At 35.0% G+C, this 11,630-nt stretch overlaps 1 long non-coding RNA gene across 9 annotated transcripts; it reads left to right on the top strand.

Moving 5' to 3' along the window:
• The first annotated feature begins 4,286 nt into the window (after positions 1 to 4,286).
• LOC120253451 lies at positions 4,287 to 11,018 on the top strand. Of its 9 annotated transcripts, none has more exons than XR_005534266.1 (5): positions 4,287 to 6,066; positions 8,759 to 8,873; positions 9,129 to 9,224; positions 9,517 to 9,861; positions 10,769 to 11,018. It is a non-coding gene; the product is annotated as an uncharacterized LOC120253451 (long non-coding RNA). The 9 variants fall into 9 exon arrangements; XR_005534270.1 differs by having other exon boundaries at positions 9,292 to 9,861; XR_005534268.1 differs by having other exon boundaries at positions 9,129 to 9,384.
• Positions 11,019 to 11,630: the final 612 nt, after the last annotated feature.

Genomic DNA, 11,630 nt, shown 5'->3' with positions numbered 1-11,630 from the left:
CTTGCCACAACTTCCCACGCAAGGGACAATTTCATCCAAAAAATATCCAAATTAACTCTATCAATTACTGTTAGATGCTTGGGGGTTTAAAAAATCATTGTATTCAAAAGGAAGGGTTTTTATGGATATTCAAATTTAGGTGGAGAATATGTGCATATTGCAAATTTTGGGGGTGTTTTTAGCAATTTCCACTAATTATAATAATGAAAAACTAAAATACTTTCAATATTACTGAAGTTTAATATGTAAATTAATATATATATATATATATAATTATATTTTACAAATATTATTTATTTATTTTTATAAAGTAGATAAGCTATTTTTCTCAATTAATCAAGAGCGTGAGGGGTAGTTTGATACCTTAATCTCTCATTCGCCAAGGAAAAGAGTTACCCTCACCTTTTCACATTAATGTGAAGATGGTGCAAATATATATTTATTCAAATCATAAAAATATTTACTGCAATTACATCTAATTTATTAGGCCACTTTAATTTCCTCATATCCTCAATTCAATATGAGCTTTTGTGAGAGTTCCAAAAGTTCAAGCTCAGCCAACTCCACTTGAGCAAGTGCAGCATGCACAACCTTCTCCACTCCCTCTAAGTCCTTGTGCTCTGCCACAAAGACCTTGAGACCATGGACAACATTCTTAATTACTCCAACCTTAGCAATGGTAGAATGATTCAAGAAATAAATGGTTTGAAGAACCTTTTTCTTTTCTTTGCATGGATTCATCCGCATTAATTCATCCGAAAGAGCATCAAAACTCTGAAGCAATGGTTCTACAGCAATATTGGCAACTGGACATGCAACAGCAGCACACCAAATGACAATGCTCGAAAACACAAAGTTAAAAACCCTCATTGAAACCTGAGTTCTGTAGAGCTTCTTGTTGAGTTCTTGATCTCGGAGACCAAGTTCATTGAGACTTGCACTTGTATGGCTAGCAATGGACTCGATGGACTCATCGGTCAACCAAGAAACTTCAGCGATGAGGCTGTTCAATGTGTTAAGTGTGACCGTTGGGTCTGATTGTTGTTCAAGTCTAGTTGAGAGGTGGAGAATGTGTAATGAATTCTCAACAAACAAGTCACCAAGATAGTTCTAGATTCAAATCAGAGACCAATTTCCATTATCAAAGCAACTAAGCAATGATATATTGATGAGCATTCAAGCAGCAATCAACAAAACATCACATAAGCTTCAAATAACAACCCCAACGAGCAAATTAACTTCACAGAACAATAGATCGGCAGAAAAGAACTAGAAAACAGTAAAAAATAATGGGAATCACTTCCCTCCTAGCTGGTCACCGGAAAGATCAAGGTCCTCTTCTTTCTTCTTAGCTCCCCCTCTTTTCTCTATCTTTCACCCTTTTATAGCTGTTGAACTTTAGTGTCACAAGCTTCTCCAATTCTTCCAATCATCTTCCTTCCTTTTGCCAGCAATCAGGTGTAGACAAAGTCTGCGAGTCTTACATTACTCCTCTCTCTTTTACTCATTTTCCCAACTGTAGAAGATTTTGCTACATCATCCTCCACTTCATCACTCTTTAAACCAATTGTTTCCACCTCTGCATTCTTCCAAATGACAGACTCTCCCGCTAGTGCTTCCCCATTCATTACAGAATGTTGAGTGTATTGAAAAGGAGGTCTTTGAGGATGGAGATGAAATTTTGGACTTCATTTGAGATTGAAAGAAGATGTTGTGTGCTAGTGTTTGCAGTGGCACTGTCTAGTCCTGCAATAATGTTCATGTTAGGGGAGTTGAAGATGGAACAAGGATGGGAATTGGGGTGAGAAGCGAAGCCACTTGATGAGGGTGGGTAGCTGCTTTCCAAGCAAGAGGGTTATGTTATATATATATATATATATATAGACAAAGGTCAAGAAAAGTCAGGGAAGAAATTATTAATAAAGTACTTTGAAAAAATCTGGTCTGGTCCATTAAAATAAAAAATCCAAAACTCTACTTAGGACAAAGTTGTTGGCATGCTTTCGGTGTCTTTTTTTTTCGTCTGTCATGCACTCCAATCATGGTCCACGGCAATTATATAATATATGTATATAAATATTATATTAAAATTAAAAAATATTTTTTTATATAATATATGTAAATCACGTGTTAGAGATGGACATATGCGTGAAACAAAACATAAATTCAACAACATTTATAATCTCGACTTGAGGTTTGAACCTGCCTCTTCAATAAAACATAAAATCTTACTTAAAAAAATTGAAGTTTAAATCCACTTCTTTAATGAGACATGAAATCTTACATTAAAAATTTGATATTAGTAAACTTTATACAAATGAGTCATGACCAAATAATCTATTAGTATTTTATTATTATTATTATTATTTTTACTTTTTTTAAAAGGTGGATAAACCACAAATATATTAAAAAAGAAACAAGCTACAAAAAGGCCAGTAGCTCTAACAATGTCAACAGGCGAACAAGACACTGACAAGCGGGTGGGTCACAACCCCCCACAAAACAAAACATCCAACCACAAAAAAGAGGACAAGACACTGTCCTCCACCCACAGCCAACAAACGACTAGCCCATGCCCTGCTCAGAAGCCACGCCTGAAGATGTATCGCCTCTAGCCCCCCAATCACGGGCGCTAAGGGTCTCCAAGCTCTGTCGAATCTCAATAAAAGTCTCCTCCATCTTCTCACGTGCACTCTCCGACACTGAGGAAAACCAGGATAGTAACAAACGATCAATTTTCAAGATGAACTCATGAGTAGACATACATTTGGCATTAAAGATGCAATCATTTCTAACTAGCCAAATATTCCACACAATTGCTTTTACAACTAAGTCCCCCACATCTCTACTGATCGCACGCACCGAAGATCTCCAACTACCCCAAACCTCCTGTAAGGACCCGTGGGGCTCGTGGAGACGCAGTAGCACAAAAATACGTCCACACCTGTCTAGAGAATGAACACTGCAAGAAGAGATGGTTCGCTGACTCTATAGCATTGTAGCACATGACACAAGTAGCGGTAGGGAGCCGATTACAGCTTCTGTTGGCAAGAACCTCTAGAGTAAGGATCCTCTTTTTCCATGCCAACCAGTTAAAGATAGTGACTTTCTTCGGACATGGCTTCCGCCAGAAGAATCTCACCACAGGGCATCCCAACCCACCATCGCTCGGGAAGTGCAGAAGGATTTTAATGATTAGTAAAATGCCGCTCCCGTGAGCTTCCATCTCTTGCTATCAATCGAGGAGTCATCTCTAACACTGAGCCTGTCACTAACTCTTAAGCTTCCATCTATTAGTATTTTAGTCATGGTTAAAATCTTTCATTAAATAAAATTTTTAAGAATGTAAATAATGATTAAATATAAATACTTTATTAATTTTTTCATGAAAACTTGTGCACTCGTCTCGGCAAAAAATTTGTTTCAGGTGAATGGAAAAGAAGCAAAAATGGAAAATGGGAAGTAGAGTCAAATTGCGTTCATGTACAAAGTCAGACAATGCATGATCTTGATGATGAGATTGATAGCTCATGTAGTAAGGACAGCAGGACTTTCCTGACCACCTGCTGCCAACATAGTTAAATAAATAATAAAATAAGTTTGACAAATCATGTTGCAGGTATTGATTGGTGAAAAAACAAAGTACAACCAACATTCTTCTGCTTATCAAAACTGAGAAGTTACATCATTAATAAAAAACAAAAAGTTGTTCGGAAGCGAAGATCTGAGAAAAGTAAGCTCTGAAAAGTACAATGATGTGTGTCACGGAATCTGTGCTCAATAATTTTCAAATTGCCTTTGTCAAAAGGGTCTTTGATTTTACTGTTTCTATTTTATTCTTTTAGATCTTTGATTTTTTTCCCATGGATATTTTAATCGCTTCAAAGCACAATCACAAATAATAATAATAATAATAATAATAATAATAATAATAAGTGGTAAAGTATTCAATTATTTTTTATTATGGGATATATTTTTGTTTACTGATCAGATTATATTTTTTTTAATTAAAACCTGATTTTATTTTATTTTTTAAATTTCTCCTTGTTTTTAAGTGGTGCTTGTAATCAATTTCTTAGGTATCCTTCACTACACTATATTTGGGCTTTAGAGATAGTTAAATATAGGGGTTTTAAAAAACCACCTCTATAATAAAATAAAATATTTTTTTTTATATTTTCAGAGCCGGTTTAGAGGTCAACCCCTCTACATTAATTTTGTTTTAAAAAATAATTAAAAAACCCCTCTCTCTCTCTCTCTCTCTCTCTCTCTAATTCCTCCGCCCTCTCCTTTTCGAGCCCGCCTCCCCAAACCCTCTCCCCCTCTTCGTGCCACCCTCTCTAATTCCTCCACCCTCTCCTCTTCGATCCCGCCTCCCCAAACCCTCTCCTCTTCTTCGTGCCACCCTCAAACCACGGCCCCACGATAACCCTCTCAGAACCCTCATCCCCTCGGTGGCCGCTGCAGCTGCTCTCGCCCTCGTTGCCCTTCTCCGCCGCCCTCTCAAGCTAGCCCTCGCCGCCACCCCCATCTCTTAGTCTGAGGCCCTCCCGGAATCCCTCACCGATGATGAGAAAGTCTGCGCACTCAAAGACCACCTCACCTCTGATCCAGACGACATTAAGGCGCTCCGATCGCTACTTGAGCTCAAAGTGAAGACCAATCTACTCCCCGACGCTATCGCCATCATTGACCGTCTCATTGCTCTGGAACCTGACGACAAGGACCTCCCCCTCATCAGTCTCTTCTCTCTTCTCCTCCCCCTTCTTCTTACTCTTCCATAGATGTTTAGATCCCTGTTCATTGGTAGTCTACTACAAATCACTCTCTGATATGCACTTTTTTCTATCGAGATATCAATGCTCTTGAAGTGAACACTCATGGAACAATGCATAATCTGTTGAACTACATTAACAAATTAGTGACAATGGAGTTTGTGGGCAATGTTCTCTTTGATGCATACATCAGTTACAATTGATTTGTGAGGAAATGTTTTCTGAGTCCATAATCTATCCACATTATTGTCATTTGTGCTCTATTTTCTATTGAATCATGAAATTCTCTCTTTTGCAGAAATTATAGTTCTGAGTTAAATATAATAGGTTTCTTTTGGGGGTGTCAATATTAAGCTTATATTTAACCTTCACACACACACACAGTATACCGCATTGAAACTGTTATTGTTCCAATGATTATTGAACTCAAGCCTCTTGCTTTTTTGTGAAGTATCATGATGATTGGTATGCCTGATTCTCACTTTCCATGTGCTAAACTTTATAACTTTTTGTGGTACTCTCGTTGACAGCGCCTGACCATCTCTATCTTCTGAATTTTCTATTGGGTAGTTTGTACAGAATAGTTTCTAAGCCTTCTTTTCTTTTTCCATGGCTGATATATTAATCTTTATTTCATGAATTATCATTTTGTAATTGTATGATTTATTTTTGGTTTGATGAGGAGAATAAAGAGGTACAACTTCTGGCAAATGATTTAATGTGGATAGGCTTTGGTTGAGACTCGAGTAGTATTAATATAAGACTAAACAATGACATATATATGAGTTCTGTTCTATGATAGGGTAACTCTTTGATTTTATATTTCTCTACTCTAAAGGATAGCACAAGTGTATTTTATTTACTTGATGATGTTGAAATAAAATAAAAGTTTGCTTTGGTACAAAGTTCGAGTTTCACCTAACACTGAAGTTGTAAAATACCAGCAAGTTACTGATTACATTATTCTTTTTAACTTCTATAAAGTGCATGGCTACTTCTGGATGCAATTGGGAATATTGATCATTGAATAGTAGCTAAGCTAATAACATCTTTCTCCTCCATCAGTTATACTTCTTGATATCTTTATCTGGTTTTCCTAGTCTTACTTCTCCATTCCAACTTCTATTTCTTACATTACATTTGGTTGGATGTATCCTCTTATAAAGCAGAAAAGTTATAGGTGTAGTAGCCTCCCCACGGAATGTGACTCCAGAGAAGTCAAAAGGCCACGGAATGTTATGATCAAATGAGAAAAACTGTTAAAGGATGGTTCAATAAGTTGCTGTCAATGGTAAGTACTGTTGCAATATGTAGTTTAAGCACCTAAAGCATAAATACTCGTTGTTGGTATATCTTATTATCCAAAAAGATTCTAACTGAGTTCTGTTAGTACAACTTGTTTTTGAGGATTTAAAAACTGCTTTGTAAAAAGCTTGGCCGGTATAAAATTTATCAATGCTCTTGCCCATTTTTTTTTTAAAGTCAGATCTCATCAATAGAGTTGGATGCCATAAAACTTATAAGTTATGAACAATTATCTTCATAAGCAGGTATATGATGTATGATTAAATGCGGGTAATTTTCTTGGTTGAGCACTAACCTTTGGTCATATTTCAATTTGAGCACTAACATTCAAAACGTATCAAAATGAGCACTAATATTTAATTTGGTTACACCGGTGAGGTTATTTTGGTTATCTGGTGAGAATTCAGTTTCGTGGACACCGGACTCTACCTCATCTTCACTCGTGAATACTGCCACATCAACAAGTGGGGTCGAAAAAAGGAAAAAGATGATCAGAACAGAGGATGAAGAGGCTGATGTGGCAGCTGATATGGAGGAGAAGTATAAATATGGAGAAATTACTGATGTGGCAGCCTCCGAGGGTGAAGATGATGTGGAGTCCAACGTCCATGTCACTGAATTCTTGCTGGAAAACCCTAATAGTCTCACCAATGTAACCAAATTAAATGTTAATGCTCACTTTGATACGTTTTGAATGTTGGTGCTCAAATTGAAATATGACCAAAGATTAGTGCTCAACCAAGATAATTACCCGATTAAATGCCAATATTGTTCTTGTTTATAAATATCTGTTTCTCTGTGAAATGATTGAAAACTTGATGATAAATTTAGAAAGGGTATAATCCCAAAACTTGATGACAAATTTAGAAAGGGGATAAACCCAAAATGATCGAAAATGTTTATTTGAAAATTAGGCTATATTATTCTATATCTCTGTGAAATTCTATTCTTCATTCAGAAAGAAAACTTCTGTTTGTTGCTATATTATTTGCATTTATTTGTTTTGTTTTCCCTTTTAGTGTGTTCTCTGAATCATATTTTAGTTTGCAATTTCTCATTTTGTTTGGGTTGGATATAATTGAAGTTGTAGATGTATCTTAAAAACACGCAGTTCAAGGATTAGAATAAGCATGCCGTAGTCTTTAGGGTTATGTATGTGATCCCTCTGTATTCTATGATTGCTATATCATATGCATACGCTGATTCTTCTTGTGTGCCTGTTTTTATTCATTTTGTCACTAATCATTTTGATAAACATGTGTCAAGTGTGTTTAATTTGGTTGAAATTAATGTCACTATATCATGTGATTAATTCAGTTGATTTTATTATGAAATTTGACTTCTTAAATTGAGAATTCAGTTTAGTTGCTGAACTTACTGTAAGTGGCAAGATAGAGGTACTTTTGTTGCCAAACACTCTACCAATCATTGTTTCCCATCTTCCATTGTGATGATGCCTGCATTATTTCATATTTTATGAAAAAGTTTAGTGCTAATGTGATTCATCTAAATCATTGATCTTAAATAAAATTTAGTGGATATGTATGGGCATACCTTGCAACACCCCTGTATTTTGAGACACCTCTTGAGAAGCCACTGCTCTTCCTGCTAACAAAGCAATTAATTTCTTCAATAAAAATGGTTTCATTCTTTTAATGAAAAATTTTTAAGGAAGTATATAGAGTTCATTAGGGACTAGAATCTAATACCTTCTTAATGGGGCTAAGTACTCCTCTCTAGTCACACTTTGCATTATTTCCAACTCTTTCTCATAATTAGATAATTGAGATTATATTGTGAATATTTATATTTCATTTTCAAGATATTAAAAACCAATTTAAAAAAAAAAATAGAAACTTGCTGGGAAGTTTGCGAAGGTTGTAGGTGCCCAGTACTTTAGTGCAGCAAGATCATAAGCTCTTGCTGTTGATTCTTCTTCATCATAAGCACCAAGATAAACTTAAAAATAAAAAATAAAAAAAATCAGTGAATTTGATTATATATATACAATAAAGTGTAATTAATTAGTACCTTGTTTTCCCTTCTTTTGTGTTGCATTCCAAGAACCTTTGTCCCAGAGGTGTGTTTCAAACCTACCTGTCCATCTATGTCTGCAAAAACAAATTCAATTCCCATTTTATTCAAAATTTAGCAAATAAATTCTTTGTCTTCTATTTGTCTTCTTTTTTATCAAATTCCCATGCAAATTTGATTCCCACATGGCTCACATTCCCATGAACCATGAGAATGAGAAACCTTCCGAGTCCACTTACAGGAAAATGCAACAGAAAATAAAGTTACCATTATAATTCATCATTTTAGAATTCATTCCACTAGTTCAAATATTCTTTACCATTATATTCCAACCTTAGATATTTCACTAAAATGACAAAATTCCCTTGCCTTCCTAAAATGATCAAACTACTCAAATGCATTTATCTTTTACCCATGAAAGTTACCAATTTTATGTGTTTTATTATCATTGAAAAATTGTATACAAGGGTATTTAGATAATTCAAACAAGTTACTGTAACACATCGATCATAGTGATCCCTGTATTTCACATTCCCAAGAATGTGTATCCATGTTACGCCACCACATTCCAAGAACCAAATGAGCCTTGTTGTATATAATCTGAATGATACCTTCCACTAATTCCTTCTCTTGTATTTTTGCAGCTATTACCTGATATGGAAATCAATCTCCTTGCTCAAGTCATGAGCCTTGTTCAATAACATCTCAATCTCCTGCCTTCCGGACAAATTAGCCAGGGCAGAGCTGCTGGAAGAAATGGTAACTAACTAACATTGAGAAATTGATATCGGATTGAACCACAGCTGAATTTATAAACGTACTTTTGTCTGGCAGCTGTAGTTCTGCTTGCAGTTTTTCTCAATGTAGATCCTTTGGTAATGTAGATGAATTTGTTCATATGATCTGCTTCAACAAATGATGATGCTTTCATTTCTTGTCTTCTTCCACCAGTGTGTCATGGAATAAGAACAATTACTTTGAAATGAAACTGCAGACGTCTGGCTTCTTCTGCAGGTGGTGATGAGTCAAGAGTCGTGCATGGGCACCTACAAAGGATACTAGAACTGCAAAACTACATTAATAAGCATAGCAAATATGATTTATGTGTGGGTAAGTTGAACTGAATACATTGATTATTGGCGTTTCATTAAACTGACTTCAGTGTACAAAGATGCAGATCCTTGATTGATGATGCTGATTTGGTAAACTGAAGCCACTTTTAAAAGATAGAAAATGAATGTGCTTTTTATTCTTTATTCCTCTGCAACTGGTAAATAGAAATGTATTCTTGTTTCTAAATGCTAGCAGAAATAGTGATTATGATGAGTTGACTAGATGCTACCGTGTGCTTTGAAACTTGCTTTTAATTAATTTGATTACAATAAACTTTCCCATTATGCAGAGCATGGAACTTAAGATGATTGTAGAGTACATTATCGCAAATGGACAGGTTTGAGTATTTGTTGCAAGTAAGCGAGCGTGGTAAGTCTCTTCTGTTATTTTCTTCCATAAATTGGCAGGCATGTGATCTGAGAAAGGTTGGCAAAGCTTTTTCAGGTTTTCATTTATTAGCCAACACATCACATTATTTGATTCAAGGGGTAATTGATTGACTCATCAGCTTCTATTTAATGGCATGCATATTTAAACAGGAAAAGCTAGAAATGTTAAACAAGTTGCGTATCCACTGTTGCAGTCACACTCATGATCAAAAGCCCCTGTTTTTCTGCAGTCACCTCCTCCAGAGGTACTCTACAAACATGAATTAGAGAATGATATTGTTGCTAAACAAATAAACCCCACATTGTTGCTGCTATCAATACCCCACATTGTTCAATATGAGAATGATAATGCTCATTTTGAACTAATTATGATATGCTTGATTATCAAAATAGATTACTAGTTGTTTTTTGTTCTCAAGTTTCTCTGCTTGTTTGTTGGTTGATTATTGTATTTGGTATTCATATTACGGCCAAAATGTGATCTTTGTGCTCTTATTTGTTGTTGGTCTTCATTGTCAAGTTTCTATTGCAGCCAAAATATTATCTTTGAACTTGTTGAAATGTGTTCTTGATTTTAACTCTCTTTGTTTGCCAACATGGTTTTCTGATTTGGTATTGTTAATGGTAGTGAAAATGTAATCTTTTGTGCTTTGATAAATTGTTAATTCTTCAATGTTAAGTTCCCATTCCAGTGGAAATATTATCTTTGAACTTGTTGATATGTGTTCTTGTTTTTTGCTTTTTCTTTATCTTGTCAACTTGGTTTTTTGATTTGGTATTGTTATTGCAGTCGGAATGTAATCTTTGAACTGATTGATTTGTGGTCGTATGTTGTTCTTATTGATTCCCTAATTTCTATGGCAGTCCAAATTTTATCTTGTATTGATGTTTGCTCACAATTATTTTACCCATGCTTGTTAAGAAGATGACTTTGAATTCCTAATGTTCTTAGCTTCCAAAGCCTGTCAATTGAACATTATTTATTGGCAACCATTTAACTTCTTGTTACTGGCTTTCATGATGAAGCAATGATCAGAAACAAGTAGCTATTCTGAATTTGTTGCCTGGAATAAGTAAGCATCATTTTGCATAAATTTTGTAGAGTAGGATGATTGGGATGATGATGATGTGAATGATGACTTCTTATTGCAGTTGAAGAATGAGCTTGATAGCAACTTTGAGAAGAAATAGACTGGAGTAATGGAGCCTGAGAACTGATGAATCAATTGGCTGTCTTCTTAGCAATTCTCTCTTAAAGATTAGTTATTGTGCCAAACTAAGTAGTTTTTTTATGTAAACCAGAATCTATAACATGTTTTAGGTTTCTAATCAAGAGATTCCAAACCCTTGGGCAATGGCTTAATATAGCTTATTTATAAAAGAATTCAGAGTTCGTATTTTATTTTCCTTTTTAAGCCTGTTGTTTGAATTGGTAGTTTATTTTGTCAAAAAAACCCGAATTTATGTGTATTTTACTATTTTATTTTGTAAAATAAAACTAAAATGTGAGTTTTAAATTGGTTAAAAGCAGGTTTTTAATTGATTAAATAATATTTATTCAATTAAAAACTAATTATTAGGTATGCTTTTGAGGGGGTTATAACTGTCTCTAAAACACTAATTAGAAATTTAAAATTTTAATTGTAGAGGCGGTTATAACCGCCTCTAAAAGTATGAGTGTTGGTAAAACTTTATTAATCGTAGAGGCGGTTATAACCGCCTCTAAAACTATCAGCTAGAGTTTTAAAAATTTTTAATTGTAGAGCGGTTATAACCGTTTCTAAAACTATATAAATTAGGTCTAGGTAAAATATCTTTGAGAGGTTGACAACAGCCTCTACGCGCTTCTTACCTATTAATTTACCCCAGCGGTTGTATCAAACGGTTCTAAACTCTGAGCCGGCTTAATACGAAAACCCGATTTAGAAAAGCGGGTGAAAAATTCACCGCTAAAGTTATAGAGGCGGTTTTAACGCCTCTATAGATCTTGAAAAACCGCCTCTACAACTATTTT

This window comes from Dioscorea cayenensis, unplaced genomic scaffold, assembly GCF_009730915.1.
Source record: "Dioscorea cayenensis subsp. rotundata cultivar TDr96_F1 unplaced genomic scaffold, TDr96_F1_v2_PseudoChromosome.rev07_lg8_w22 25.fasta BLBR01000080.1, whole genome shotgun sequence".
Lineage (NCBI taxonomy): Eukaryota > Viridiplantae > Streptophyta > Magnoliopsida > Dioscoreales > Dioscoreaceae > Dioscorea > Dioscorea cayenensis.
The sequence above is the reverse complement of the archived record's forward strand: the minus strand, read 5'-3'. Positions and strand labels throughout refer to the sequence as shown.